This window comes from Medicago sativa, chromosome 1 (genome assembly GCF_051527215.1).
Source record: "Medicago sativa cultivar Bolivia chromosome 1, Bolivia_mono, whole genome shotgun sequence".
Lineage (NCBI taxonomy): Eukaryota > Viridiplantae > Streptophyta > Magnoliopsida > Fabales > Fabaceae > Medicago > Medicago sativa.
Genome location: NC_140749.1, coordinates 62361245 through 62377672, shown reverse-complemented (window position 1 = coordinate 62377672; position 16428 = coordinate 62361245). Strand labels below are relative to the sequence as shown.

The window sequence follows — 16428 nt, the reverse complement described above, 5'->3', positions numbered from 1 at the left end:
TTTTTCCTTAAAAAAAATTTCAAAATTTTGAAAATTCTTTTTTTAAATTAAAAAAATCTGAAAAAATAATTAAAAATCATAAAAAAATTCGGAAAAAAAATGTTAAAATTAAAACTGAAAAAACTGAAATTTTTCGGAGAAAAAATCGTAAAAAAAAATTCGGGAAAAAACAGGGAAAATTTTTTTTGTGAAAATTATTTTTTTAAATTAAAATATCTGAAAAAATAATTAAAAAACATAAAAAATTTCGGAAAAAAAATGTTAAAATTAAAACTGAAAAAACTGAAATTTTTCGGAGAAAAAATCGTAAAAAAAAATTCGGGAAAAAGCTGGGAAAAAAATTTTGAAGGAAAAAAAACAAAAAAAAATAAGCCAGGGGTATTTTCGTCATTTCCCATGCCATTTTGGTAATTTGCTGACGTGGCAGTGATTAAAAGGGGCGAGGGACGAAATTTCAAGTGATTAACTTTTACAGGGACAAAATGGGAGGATTAGTAAGCTCAGGGACGAAAATTCAAATGGCCTATAATTATAGGGACGAAAAGCATATTTTACCCAAAATTATATATAACTCTTTTAATTGGCTATAATGTATTTTGCTATCCCTTCGAGGTAAATTCCTTCTAGACATATAGCACCGCTCTAACATTTATATTTGTACGGAGGGGGCAGAAAATAAGAAGGATTATCAAGAGTTGAGATTCTCTCTATTTATAAAAATAAGGAGAATGTTAACGAGTCTCCTTAGAGCATTGATTAGAGTACTAAATTAAGTAACTTTACAATAAAAAGTTGTGTAATCATTGCTAAGATAAAAGTGAAAACTTGCATTTCCAAGACATAATTTCTATAATGGATTCCTTAATCATTATCTTAGGACACTAGTTACCAAAACCCTAAAAATAAATGGAGATTGCCATTATGAAGGAGATAGACACAAAAAATTGATCTATCATTAAATGGGTCATACCATCATTAATTATTTTCAAGATTTTTTTGTGTATTTTCCTCAAAAAAAAAAAAAATTTGTGTATTTATCTCTTTAAATTGAAGAAATGGAGAAGAGTTTAAATGAAAATGATTTTAACTTGATTATAAGGGGTTCAATTTATATCAACACTAAATTTCAGTTTATGACGTCGCGTGAGCTTAGCTCAATTGGTTGGACAATGCATTATTATATGCAGGGGCCGGGGTTCGAACCCCGGACACCCCACTTATTCATATTCTAGCCATTAGGCTACCTGTGGTATGAAAACTCATTCTGTGGTATGAAAACTCATTGAAATTATTATCAAAACGTGTTGCTATTGATTGACATTCATTTTTAAATTTTAAATTTTACTTTACCCAAATCATTTTGTGTTATTTGATATCTGATGCAATTAGAATTGAATCAATGCAATTCATTAAAATAAATTGTATTCAGCACTAACAACTTGTTTATAGAAACCTATTAAAATTAATAGTCTCGACTGATGCTGGGTTATATATAGCAAAAAAAAAAAAAAAAATTCTTTCAATGTTCTTTTTCTCTAGTATGTCTAGAAATGTACATCTAGCTTTGTAATTCTTCGTTTCTTTTGTACTTTTCCCTCTTTTGTTACCAACATTGTATAGAATTTTGAATAAAATCAACAAACAAAGTTTCTTTTAAAATATATATGCACACCATCGAAATTGAGTTTGTTGCTTAACGATTTCAAATGCTTATTGGTATGCAATTATTGGTATTAAAATGGTATATTTTAGTACTTCTAGGAATATTTTATATTCTTCAAACAAAATGTTGGCACAATGTTTTACTAAGAGACTGGTCTAGAAATGTTTAATTTCTAATTGATTACATTCCATATTTTTATTTATAAGGGTGTGAATGTATCTAGTCATGTAAATGATGAAAATTCAAAAGAGTAGTTGGTAAATACTCCCTCCGTTTCAAAATGAGTGTCGCTTTAGCAAAAAAAAATTGTTTCAAAATGAATGTCGCTTTCGGTTTTCAATGCAATAATAACTTTTTCTTTTCAATTGTACCCTTCAATTAATTATATGTTACACTACTTCCAAAGTATTATTTTTTCTTTAATGAAAAACAAACCAATAGTTGATTAGGATAATTTGGTAAAATTGCTATGACATTTGACTACTTTATTACATTCCTTAATCTGTGTGCAATTGGCTAAAGCAACACTCATTTTGAAACGGAGGGAGTAGTTTCTTACCTTTTCTAAAAACATATTCTTACCTTTAACTGGGGAAATGACAATTAAATGCACATCAATTAGTATTGATGTACACCTTTTAAATGAAAATAAAGAATTACTTTGCATATTTTTAGGTTAGAATATGCACAAAATAAAAAGAATGTATTAAACACTGTGGATGACAGTCTTGTAAAAAAAAAAAAGAACATGGACTATTGATATTTTTAACTTAGATGAGATGACACATGTCTCTTATACCTTAACTAAGGTCCTGAGTTCGAATCTAACTTTGGAAGAGCTTGCTGGCCATTTGGGTCCCACAATGCTCGAGAGATTAGTCTCCGCAGTTGCGTATGCGGAGGATACCCGATTTACACCAAAAAAAATAAAAAGAGCGGAAAGACGGACACATGATTGCCCTCTTTTTGGCTAATATTTATATAAAAATGCTTTTGTCAAAAACAAAAATAAAAAACACAAAATCGTTCTTATAATAGGTAACAACACTTTAATCGGCAACAAATGTTTCATGCCTCTCTGTCAAAAGTTTTTTTTAAAAATGATTTTTTTTAAGTGTTTTTTTTCTTAAAAATCTATAACAAACGGGCTTAATGGTAAAGAAAAATGGAAGGAAAAAAAGTTCGAAATGTTATAGATTTTCTTAAAAATCTATAACATCATTGTGTAACGCTGTTTTTCAGCTTTGATAACTTTTTATTACCATTCAATGCAAGAACAAAAAATTTCCCTTTTTGTGCTCAACTGCTCATGTATATGCATGTCCGCGAATGATAGTTAATTGTCATAGGGATAAAATGGTCATTTTGAAGTGTCAAATGGGAAACCAAATGTCTAAAGAGTAATTTTATTAGGAAGGTTCGAAAACTATTTAAGAATTCTAAAAGAACAAATAAGATGTATTTGTTAAAGCCCAATTTTATTTTTCTAAGAGAGACTGTTATAAAGTGGTACTCCCCTAATGACAAGCTCACTTACTCTGATTATCTTTAAGAGTCCTGATACGTCGACCACCTTACGTGGACAAACACCCCATACCACTCTTAGTTGGCATATTTAACAATATTTTTTTTGCCTAATCCATGTCATACCAAAAAAAAAAAAATTGGCTTCTTTCCTCTGGTTCATTCTCTCTCTCTCTCTCTCTCTCTCTCTCTCTCTCTCTCTCTCTCTCTCTCTCTCTCTCTCTCTCTCTCTCTCTCCCTGTTCCAGTTTTTCGCCGGTGAGAAGAATTTCGCCTTCAATCACTTTACCTTCTTCAATCAATTCAGTAGGGTGAGAAAGGGGTTATTGATGCTCGCAACTCTCTATCTCTCTTTGTCTCACGTCTCGTTCGCTCTCGCTCTCGACGGCCTTCAAACTCTCTGTTCTTCTCCAATTCTCCGTTTTCGATTCTTGTAAGTTCTATCACCTTCTTCAGCGCTAACTCCTGATTCATATTCCATGCATAAGGTTATTAGGGTTATATTTGTGTTTTTGCCTGTGTTTTTCAATTCCATGTGATTGCATGTGTTCAATGTCAATTCAAATTGAGCTTGTTCAATATTTGATGCTGATTGTAAGTGATTACGTTTATTCTTGTGGTTTTGTCAATTTTAAATTTGTGAAAGAACACAATTGGTATAAGGAAATGTTGGAAATGCTAAGGTCAACGTTGACATCCCTGATGCTAAGGTTATATGTTTTAATTATTTGTATATCACAAATTATCCTATGAAAACTATATCATTTTAAGCCAACCTGTCATGTAAAAATTAGATAACCAAAAGAATGAGCAATGCGATTACGCCTGAATAAATCTGGTTACGCCTTTGTAAAATTATGGTTATATGCTTCAGTTAATTGGTTAGTAGAATTATCATTTTAAGACTATATAATTTTAAGCAAATCTATCACTAAAATACCAATTGTGATCAACTTTTAAGTTTCATGCACTGTAATTACTTTAATTTGATGTTTGCAGATTAGTAAACTTATAGATGAGTAATTTTAACACAGAAAAAAAAATATGGTTACGCCTTTGTAAATTATAGGGTAATCTTTCTCAATTTTGGTTAGTTTTTGTGAAGCCTGTTAAAGATGAACAATAGTTCACCTCTCACCCATGCTCATTAGTCAAGATTATCTAGTTTTCCCAAATGTATTCCTTTCACATGATTTAGGTGGATAAATAGTAAGAAAGAGATAAAATGTACCTCAAATCTCATTTTTGGATAAAACATGGTTACACCTTTGATAAAACTTGCAGCTTACAAAAGAAGTTGTTTATTGTCAGATGGATGTTAAATGTGGTGAACTAGTGTGCTTCGATGTTCGTTTGGCTTAAAATGTCATTGTTTTTAAACAGGAAGTTACAGTTAGCCATAAATTTGGTCTGTGTGACCACAATTTTTCAGTTGTGTGACCATCATTTTTCCAGATTTTTGAATTTGTTCATCTTTAGGCGTGAAAATCTCGCAGCTTATACAAGAAGTTGTTTATGGTCGGACGGAGGTTAAATGTGGTGAACTAGTGTGCTTCCATGTTCGTTTGGCCTAAAATGTCATTGTTTTTAAACAGAAAGTTACAGTTAACCATAAATTTGGTATGTGAGACCACAATTTGATGTTCTGATTTATATAGTCAAAACAATTTTCTAGTATGGCCAACATAGTACAATATTCATACAATTACATATCAATTGTCTGTAAAGAATTATTAGAATTAGTTTGATTGAAATTCTTACGTGAAAAATTTCATGCGTTATAGTAGTGTATTCATTTTTTTTCCAAATACTTTTCTTGATAGAACAAGGATGTATCTGATGCAATTCAGAAGGTTGCTATTGCCTATGCAATTCAGTGAAATAAGCTAAAAATTTCTGATCATGTTATTTTCTACCAGGTAACTCTACTAACTGCACAGTTTTGTTGTTGGCTTCAAGCTTGAGTTCTAATCTTGATTATCTTCGTTTAACTTAAAATTGCACTTCCTTTGTCATAGGGGGCTTTGGAGGATAAAAGAGCCTGTTTGGGTTTAGTGGAATGCATAAATCATAAGCTATTGCCACCATTTCCTGTTCGGCATGAAAAAACTGGTAATTTTTCTATGAGCTATAACATGAACAATTCCATATTGGTGTTGTATTCATATGAGCTTAAAATTGAATGTCATGCTATATAGTTTTATTATCAGATGATTTTGTTGCACACAACAAATTCACGGTCTTGTTAATGCCAAATGAATTGGACAGTGTCACGTCTCATATACTCCAAGACTTGCAGCACACAAAAACAATACATGATCCTGAGATAAAGGTTTGGCTACCATTAGGCATAAGGACAAAGAAGAAAGGTGGTGGAAAGAACAAAATTGCGTCTTTATTTTATTTCTCCAGGGAATATTCTATTTTCATACTTGAAGCTTTTCATTGGCCTCGTGGAAGGATAGAAAATGGAGATATGATTTACAAATTGATTATGTATCTTATGGTGATGTCATTTTATTTTGAAAGATAGAAATTAGAGATAAGATTTATATTGTTGGAGTAATGAAATTGGAGATATTATTACATTTTATCTATTATGTATTTTGAATTGTATATCTAAATTTTAATGAGTATTCTTATAAATTTTAACGAACTTCTACGAGGACCAAGCTACCCAAATTTTAATGAAATTGTAAATTTTTTTATTCTCTTTTAAATTTACCAGGACCATGTTAAACCTATATTATTAATGAAACATAATATGTTGTTAGTTACTAACTTTCTTGAACAATACTATAGTATGGTACTCACTAAGCTTGTAATGTACTATTCCTTCTAATTGCACTATGTATGGTTTTATGGTTCTTAAGATAGATATTGACAGAGTATGAATATGAATATGTTTTGTGTGACCACATTTTTACAAATACGTGACCACTATTTTTTTCATAAATTAGAATTTGTCCGTCTTTAGGCGTGATAAACTCGCCGATTGTAAAACAGGTTATTTATGGTTGGAAATGCTTTTAGTGCAGTGATCAAATGAGATTATGCGTTCGATTCGCCTAAAACGAAATTATTTACATCTGAGAAATATAAACTAGCCAAATATATGGTCTGTATGACCACATTTTTACAAATACGTGACCACTATTTTTTCATAACCACATAACTACAATTATTTGTGTTCATATATAGTACAACATTGATACATGAACAATTATTTTTTTACAAGCAAACATGTATTCAATTAAAGATGGTTATGCATATTAGTACAAGCAGCAAAGACTGCGGGTTTAGGGACATATCCCACCGATGAGTTAGAACCAAACCTTTTTCAACTCCCACTAGGCTATGGGCAGCAACAATCTTAGTTCTTTTAATAAAAATAACAGTACAATTGTACATAGTAGATAAAATGTCTATGCAATCTAGAATAATATTTTATATCTCAACCACCCAAATAAGACCTTGGATACATTTCACCGTGATTTCAGATTCAGTTTCAATGAGGAAATGTCCATCTTGATTTGTTGTGAGGATCCATTGGAGACACCACTGAAGGGCTAATGCTTCGGCCAGAGTAGGGAATAGTTGCCTTCATTCTAGTTTTGTTGCAGCAAATTTCAGGACTCCTCTATGGTCTCTAGACTACTATTCTCCATATCATTGTATCATCCTTAAAGCATCCTCCATCCACATTCAAATTCAGATTCATCACACCTGGTGGAGGGGGACACTAAAATTCAGTATCACTTCTCACTAAAACAGTAGCTATAGGTGAAATAGCTATTTGGATAGGATTCAATTGCTGATTTTGGAGCACCATCTAGTTCCTAACCTGCCAAATCTTCCAGAAAGTGATACAAAAAAATTGAGCTGATAGGTGATCTTTTTTATCATCTAACCATACATCCAGACTTTCAACCACAAACGAGTAAGAACATGATGTCCTTAGGAAATTTGATTGACTCTACTAGCATTGTCGAATAGAACTATTATAACTATATATAACCAAAATTTTGAAGAGTATAACCAAAATTGTACAAAGGCGTAACAATATGTTTTCTTGCATGCAAAATTGGTAGTCTATAAGTTTACCATACTCATAACTGAAAACTAATGCAATTAAGAGTCCAAGAAACATAGAATATATATCTCTTGATATCTCTGTGATAAATTGCCATAGAATGGTATTGTTTTAGCAGGAAAACTACATATAGCTAAATATTTGAAGCGTGTAACCACAATTTTACAAACGCGTCACCGTGTTTCAAAATTGGTCGTAAGTTTACCAAATTACGTTTTATCATGGTAGTTAGGGTATGTCGGATCATTAAGCTGCGAGTATTACACGCATATGCACAGTAGGACAAGCAACACACACACATAGTTTTTTAGCCAATGCGATTCAAAATAAAAAATAGATTATCTTCATCCACAAAGAAAAATGATGTCTTCATGTCTTATTGTGATTCAATTAGAACTGCATAGGATTTCTACTTTTCTGAACCGACATTATCTCAATTTAACATTCATTTAAATATGCTTAATTAAATAAACAAATCAAAACATGTCTTTGTTAAAACGATAACCATCATAATCAATAAACCTTATTGAGTCTACCAAATAATTAGGAATAATATTAAGCTACTAAGAGACCAACTCAATCTCTAAATTCATTAAACAAAACCTTCTTTATCAGTAAAACTTGTACATAAAACTCAAAAAATTCAACTCAACCCTAACCCAATCTTTTTTACAATAACCATGTAAATAAAATTCAAATAAAACCAATCTCTTTTACAATCTCTTCTCACCCATTGAAGAGGCAAAAAAAACTCACCTTTAATGTTGAAGCAAATGGGCAGATTGAGGTAATCGCCGATGATGCCAAGTGGAAGGAAGATCAACCAATGGCGACGGTGAAAATGGCGAAGGAAATCGAATGTAATTAACTATTTCCACAACTAGTTTCAAAATTACCTTAATTTCAGTCTTTAATAAACATTGTACCACTGTTCCTTAGAGAGAAAACTCAGGCGAGGGAGAAGAGAAAAAGAAAAAATGCAGATTAGATTTGAGGGGAAGGAGAGAGTTCAGAGAGGGTGAGGAAAAAGGAACACGAAATATCATTTTTACCCCTTGATTTTTAATAAAATTACAGAATTGCCATCCACATCAGCAAGTGGTATAAGGGTGTATCACCAAAAGGGTGTTCACCAATCTTTTTCCTTATTTTAAATGCGATAGGGATGTGTGGAAGTACATAAATCTCAAAGGCAATTAAAATTTAAGGGAATTTCCACGATACCAATCGATAGTAGTTTAAGTTAAAGTCAGGATAAAATTTACAGACATAATTAATATATTTCTATGTTAAACCTCGTGAGTTTAGCTCAGTTTGTATTAAAAAAGTATAATATATGCAAGGTCACGGTTCGAACCCGACCACCACCAAAAAGAGAGAAAGTTTGAAAATGAATTTCAGCAAACAAAACAGAGACAAAAGCTAGATGGTTTGCTTCAGTTAGCAATGTTCGTCATCTTTAACTGAATTGTTGTTTTTGGATTTCCAAACTGTTGTATTTGGATTTCCAAATTCTATTATCTACCGAAGTTGTTACTAGGTTGAGTCACGACCAGGTCGCTCTCTTTAAGACGTTTCGTGGCACTACCCAAAATTGTGCAAGGTAGACTATCAACCACGCCGCCTCCAGGATAAAACAAGCCCAGCTACAACTGTGCGGTTAACTACTGCACTGTAGAAAACCGTTCGAGATATACACCCTCAAATATGGTACTAAGACCACTCTTTAATACTGAAACCACTTTAATATGGTATTATTACCATTCTATTATGGTGCTAAGACCACTCAAATATGGTGTTTCCACCATTCTAACCTTTAAGTTCTCCAAACTATCAATATGGTACTACGACCACTCAAATATGGTGATACCACCATTTCTTTCTCCTCAAATAGAAAAATATTGTTATAATATTTATATACCGTTAAGATCATTCTTGATTCCGACGGGACATTATTATTGGACTATGATCTTAAAAGTACTCTTTATTCCGAAGGGACGTATATTACCGAAGGGACTATGAACTTAAGACCACTCTTAATTCCGAAGGGACATTAAACCGAAAAAGGAACTATGGTCTTAAGAACACTCTTAAAATATGGTTCAATCGATTGATCGAAGCCACTCGATACGGTACGTAACCGCTCTATTTGAAACCGAAAGGGACAGAAAGGAGTAGAAGCAGAAGAAACTTGTTAACACAAGTCGGAGGGAGAAGAGAAGAAAAGAATTCCCGACAACTCAATGAAATTCTTTTCGGTGTGTAGAATGCACTGTGTGAGCTCTCTATTTATAGAGAAAATTCACAACTAATAAGTGAGAAACTTTGGGAACAAGTAATATGAGAAACTTTGGGAACAAGTAACATATTACTTTGCGATTAAGTAATTCACATATTAGTTCTAGTACAAAAATATCTTAATTGAGTACTAAAATATATTAAATTTAGTACAAAAATATATTATATTATGTACCAAAATATTTTAGCAAAACTTGGGGACTAAGAAAGCACTTTCTAATAATGATTAAATTAATTATTTAATTTATCATTTCCAAATAATAAAATATATATCAATATATATTTTTCTCTAGTGCTTATGTACGCCCATTAATTAGAGGTACACCCCCACTATATAAACACTACTAATGTGTGTGTTCCATCCGATGTGGGACTTCCACTTTTTTCAATTCACACAACACTAGTTCTACCCAACATGGGAATTTGTGTTTAGTCTTTTTACTCAATTTCCACACATGTTCCAACAATCCCCCACTTGAATTTAAAAAATGATTTCAGAAGTAACGTCAAAAACGTCTCCATAAGATTTGCTAGTAAACAAAGGTGTCGCCTACAACTTGAACCTTTGCATAGCGAGTAAAATTCTGATTAACAAGAGTTGCTTACAGCATTGAACTCTATCTCAGACATAGAACCCACACACAAACCTTTTCATAAGGTGTATTCTAAAAGCCCGTGCGTTTATGGCCTTGCACGTGTATCCCGGTTTTAACGAACGCTCTAGGTATTCTGCCCCAAATCCCATAGGAACCGGCCCTTAGTTCCACATTCATATAGGTGAGTCTATCAAGAGTACTCCTGTAGCTATGTACTCCACTCCAAATAGAGTATAGATCTCATTAAGAGTTTCTATTATCTCATCCTTCTATCGCTGCAGGAATCATGCTTTCTTACTTTTATCATAGCATGTTCTATCACTTGTGACTTGTTATTACCCATTGAACCTATTTCTTGGGATCTCCAGTCATGTAGGTCGGGTTACCATCACTTGTGACCTTTGGGCATTAGTCCCATCCTATTGGATGTGTTTAGGACTTTCTTTCTAGTAATTCCTTTCGTCAAAGGATTAACTAATTCTTTATCAGTACGTACATGATCTACTTTAACCATTCCTTTTGAGAGTAGCTAGCTCTCTATTTCTCTATGTGTTCGTGCCTTAATAATCGCCTCTTACCATTGTGGTAACGATTCTCAATTTTGTAATAGCTGCAGACTATCACAATAAATTAACACTTCTTGAAACGGTTTTATCCACTAAGGGATTTCAACTAGCAAGTATCTTGTCAACTTGCTTCTCCACTAGTTTTCTCTAGTGTTCTCATCTCAGATTCATTCCATACTGGACTGAGTCAATATCATTTGTTTTAACAAACAACTCCTCTAGTGATGCTCAATATGCAAACACTAGTCGCTAAATATTCATCTGAAAGATGTTCTATTTTATATCTTGTACCATTTAAGTACAATAGGTTACTCCTAGTGAAGTAATCTTAGAGTCATAATCTTCTTAAGGCACCTCATGACTCTTTCTATAGCATGGCAATGCTTCTCATCCGTCTACTAGTAAACTTGCACAAGAGTTTCAGAACATTAGCAATGTCGGGTCTAATACATTCAGTGGCATGCCTAAGTATTGCCAATGATGCTCACATTTGTGTTTCTAACTCCATCTCAAGTGTTCTTACACTTGATCATAATATATGATTGCAAGTTTACGGTGAAATAATTACATTTCCTTAAGATCTTCTCAACTTTGTGAGATTTATCAAAAAAGTTCTCTTTTCTGATCTAGTAATCTTGAAACCAAGAATTACTTCAACTTTGTCTAGGTCTTTCTTATCAATGTTATTGATAAACAATGATTTCACATAATTCATAACATGAATCTTTAAATCAAATATGAGCAAATCGTCTTCATAGAGACATATGATCGTGCAAATATTATTTGTCACTTTCATTCACTTTATACTCATTCGATAATATTAGAATGTCAAATTTTTCATGTCATTCCTTAAGAGTTTATTTTAGACCTCACAAAGAATTATCTAACTTACATACCTTGTTTTCTTGTCCATGAATCACAAAACTTTCAGGTTGTTTCATATAGATTTCTTCTTCTAGTTCACCATAAAAAGAGGCAACTTTCACATCCATTTGGAGTACTATCGAGTTATGAACGGCGGCTAAAGGGACTAGTACTCTTATGGATAGCATTTTCGTGACTGGTGAATGTCGAAGAAGTCTATATTTTTCTCTGTCTAAAACCTTTGATTACAAGGAGGGCCTTGTATTCATAAACCGTGCCATCAGGTTTTAGTTCTTTTTCCCAAAATCCAAATACAACCGATTGGTTTTGCAACTATGAGACAAGTCAACCAAGTGTCATGTTTTGTTAGACTCTAGAAGATTCATTTCATCGTTTATTGCTTTTTGCCATAATTCTGCATCCAATGAGGATATAACTTCTTTAAGGCTTAATGAATCTTCTTCCAATGTATAAACCAAGTTCATACTCTTTAGCAATTTTAGCTTTCCAACCTCCTTGAGGTTCTATAACATCTCGTATGATGTTTTCATAACTATTTCTAATTACATGAATGTGATTAGATATAGTGCCCCCACTAGTTCTTAATTTTTAAAGAAGGGAATTTAGTTTACCCCCACTAGTGCCCCCATTATTCTTTAATTTACAGGGGTACTTACTTCATAGAAATCAGCATCTTTTAATTCTATGATCACTTTAACATTTAGGTCCTAAAACCTATATGCTTCGTTATTTATAACATACCTAATGAATACACATTCATAGGCTCTACTAGTGAGTTCAACTCTCTTGGGGTCCTGAAGCCAAAAAATAAGACAAGTTGGATTGTCTTTTCTTCAAAAATTTCTTAATTAGAATTTTTGTTCTTAGACTTGGGTACTCTATAAATTTCAATTTTCGTTATAAAAATTGAACATTCAAGCATATCAATTTTATTTTTCAAAATTTGCAGTCATCAATAAATATGATAAAATATCATTTTATCATTTCTAGTTTATGTGTCATCAAATTCACACATATCATAATTTATTATGTTTAGAGATTCATATTCTCTAAATTCTGATTTATATGAATTTTTGGTTCATATATCTTGACTGCAATAAATAAAATTGTCTAATTATAACGTTGGAATTAAATCCAAGTTACTCAAGTTTAAAATTAAACACTTGTTCGTGATTAATTTTGATATGTCAAATATTAAAATCACACAACTAATAAAATAGAAGGAGAATTTAATTTTTAACATACCATCAAAGTGCAGTCTTTTCCCATAAGAATGCATGGTACACAAGTCTCTCTTTTAAGTATGAGTCAACTCAGTCTTATTCAATAGAAATCTGAAATTCAGATTCTTTCTTATACATAAAGTAGAATTTTCACAATTCCATTTATTTTCCTTTATTGCACAATTATAGATTTGGAGATTTGTGGCTCGATGGATCTATGATTCATCACTAGTACCCAATATTCCAACAAGTTGCTGCACTTATCCTTGAATTCTCAATATCATTATAAACATAATTTTCTCAATACTGTTTTTCAAGTAAAGTGTAATGACAATTCCTAAAACAGTACGTATGATCCAAAATAACCAAAATTAAAGCCGTAAGCTTATTTCAAATGATATTGTCCAATTATCATTCCCTTGACACAAAAAGTAGCAGCGTAAAACACTTGGGAAAAATTTGTTGGGATTTTTTGGTTCAGTAACTAATAATTTGTTTTGTAACAAATTATTGTTTTCATCAAATAAATTTTTAGTGTTGTTGATTGAAACAACAATCACTTCATCGTTTCATTCGAAAGATGTAAATCTATAGCTTGATTTATCCTTAATGTATTTAGGGACAACTTAACCTCAATAAGTAACTTCTCCGGTAGACATAGCATATCGAAACGTCTTAAAATTGTTGTTTTTGGATTTCCAAACTGTTGTATTTGGATTTCCAAATTCTATTATCTACCGAAGTTGTTACTAGGTTGAGTCACGACCAGGTCGCTCTCTTTAAGACGTTTCGTGGCACTACCCAAAATTGTGCAAGGTAGACTATCAACCACGCCGCCTCCAGGATAAAACAAGCTCAGCTACAACTGTGCGGTTAACTACTGCACTGTAGAAAACCGTTCGAGATATACACCCTCAAATATGGTACTAAGACCACTCTTTAATACTGAAACCACTTTAATATGGTATTATTACCATTCTATTATGGTGCTAAGACCACTCAAATATGGTGTTTCCACCATTCTAACCTTTAAGTTCTCCAAACTATCAATATGGTACTACGACCACTCAAATATGGTGATACCACCATTTCTTTCTCCTCAAATAGAAAAATATTGTTATAATATTTATATACCGTTAAGATCATTCTTGATTCCGACGGGACATTATTATTCCAAATAGGGACTATGATCTTAAAAGTACTCTTTATTCCGAAGGGACGTATATTACCGAAGGGACTATGAACTTAAGACCACTCTTAATTCCGAAGGGACATTAAACCGAAAAAGGAACTATGGTCTTAAGAACACTCTTAAAATATGGTTCAATCGATTGATCGAAGCCACTCGATACGGTACGTAACCGCTCTATTTGAAACCGAAAGGGACAGAAAGGAGTAGAAGCAGAAGAAACTTGTTAACACAAGTCGGAGGGAGAAGAGAAGAAAAGAATTCCCGACAACTCAATGAAATTCTTTTCGGTGTGTAGAATGCACTGTGTGAGCTCTCTATTTATAGAGAAAATTCACAACTAATAAGTGAGAAACTTTGGGAACAAGTAATATGAGAAACTTTGGGAACAAGTAACATATTACTTTGCGATTAAGTAATTCACATATTAGTTCTAGTACAAAAATATCTTAATTGAGTACTAAAATATATTAAATTTAGTACAAAAATATATTATATTATGTACCAAAATATTTTAGCAAAACTTGGGGACTAAGAAAGCACTTTCTAATAATGATTAAATTAATTATTTAATTTATCATTTCCAAATAATAAAATATATATCAATATATATTTTTCTCTGGTGCTTATGTACGCCCATTAATTAGAGGTACACCCCCACTATATAAACACTACTAATGTGTGTGTTCCATCCGATGTGGGACTTCCACTTTTTTCAATTCACACAACACTAGTTCTACCCAACATGAGAATTTGTGTTTAGTCTTTTTACTCAATTTCCACACATGTTCCAACAATGAATGCCTCCGCGGAAATAATCGACCGACAATTCTCTACGACTGGAAGTCGACACTGTCATCGGATCAGAAAGGCAAATGATAAAGGGTTGAATACGATTTCGATTGGTTCAGGAAAAAAAATACCATTCTTCACTTTTTTTAATGTTATCTTTGTATGTTTTAGCATGTTCTATGAGAGATATAACTTCAAAGAAATGAGAATAAAAAAAGAAAGGAAGAACGGTTAATAATAACTAAATATATGATGTTTAACCCCAATGAAACTTATAATAATATATTATTTTATTATATTTATTTTTCAATCAACATAAATTTATTTTAAAGATATATTGATCATGTTACTGACCAAGTTGCTTCTTGCCCATAACAACATCATCAGGATTCCAACGAAAGCAATCTATAGATCTATCTTTAATCTTACATGGTCCCGATTCTTTGTCCACTACCCAATAACAAGTATCTAAGCAATCCTGGTCTCTTGTTTGAATATAAATGTCAAAGTAGTGAAATCCATTAATCCATGAAAAACTACAAAAGTATAGGGATCTTCCTATGATTAACGTTGGACGAAAATTGAAGATGTAACTTTCGCCAAACTTTATTGTTTTAAACCCAAAATCGGTATGCTTGTCTTTACATTCAATACCAAGCTGGAAATCATGTAATTTATTAGTAATGTTGACAGTTACTCTTTCAAAGATGGGTAATGTGCTATTACTCTCCTTAATCTGCAATGCAACGAAAATTGTTAAAACCATAGTGACTAATAACACAAATTTGGAGATTGTAACCATTTTTCTTACCCAATCGATTACTTTTAGATATTATGATTTTGATCAGCTTGTTCTTATATAGTGTCCAGCCGGATGAATGGGGACACTTTTTTTGTTCCCAACTACAAATTTAAATTAATTAATCATGTGACCACATTAGGTATAAATGTAAAAAACATTAATAAACGTTAAAATCAATTATTTGGTCAACGTTATATAACCTTTTTTTTTTCTTTCTTTCCAATTACAATTATTTTTTTGTTCAATAGTTTCCAACTACAAATTTTAACGAACATAAGGTATAAATGTAAAAATTCTCATATCTCCCATCACCTACCTCTATTATTATAATTATAATTATAATTATAATTATAATCTACATCTACGATATAAACATTTCAAAGGTTCGTTCTCTATTCTAATAGTACACGTGTCATTTCTCAAAGACAATTTTTTCTCACAAATCATTAATGCTATGTAAATTTGTCAATTCTCAATGTCATCATTTTAAGATCTTCCAATCATATTACATCTTTGTGACATGTGATATGATCATGCTCGGATTGCACCTTTCTTCTAAAATGGTTGACTAATTGCATTCAAGTTATATGAGATCACAAGATATAATCTGCATTCAATTGTCATAAAAACTTCATATTTTGACTAACACTATTAAAATATTATCTTCAAATTCGATTTTCTCCGAAAAATGAAATCAACAATTTTAATAATTCCATTTGATTATTCTTCAAAAAAAAAAATTCCATTTGATTAGCCTATATAAGGCACATAAGATTGCACCTTTCTTCTAAAATGGTT

At 31.9% G+C, this 16428-nt stretch overlaps 2 long non-coding RNA genes across 2 annotated transcripts; one reads left to right on the top strand and one right to left on the bottom strand.

Moving 5' to 3' along the window:
• Window positions 1–3420: 3420 nt before the first annotated feature.
• On the top strand, window positions 3421–5772 carry LOC146956171 (uncharacterized). The gene is made up of 4 exons (XR_015014396.1): window positions 3421–3619; window positions 5010–5105; window positions 5205–5298; window positions 5455–5772. It is a non-coding gene; the product is annotated as an uncharacterized LOC146956171 (long non-coding RNA).
• A 637-nt stretch (window positions 5773–6409) lies between these two features.
• On the bottom strand, window positions 6410–7152 carry LOC146956170 (uncharacterized). The gene is made up of 2 exons (XR_015019487.1): window positions 7031–7152; window positions 6410–6912 (listed from the first exon to the last, which is right to left on the bottom strand). It is a non-coding gene; the product is annotated as an uncharacterized LOC146956170 (long non-coding RNA).
• Window positions 7153–16428: the final 9276 nt, after the last annotated feature.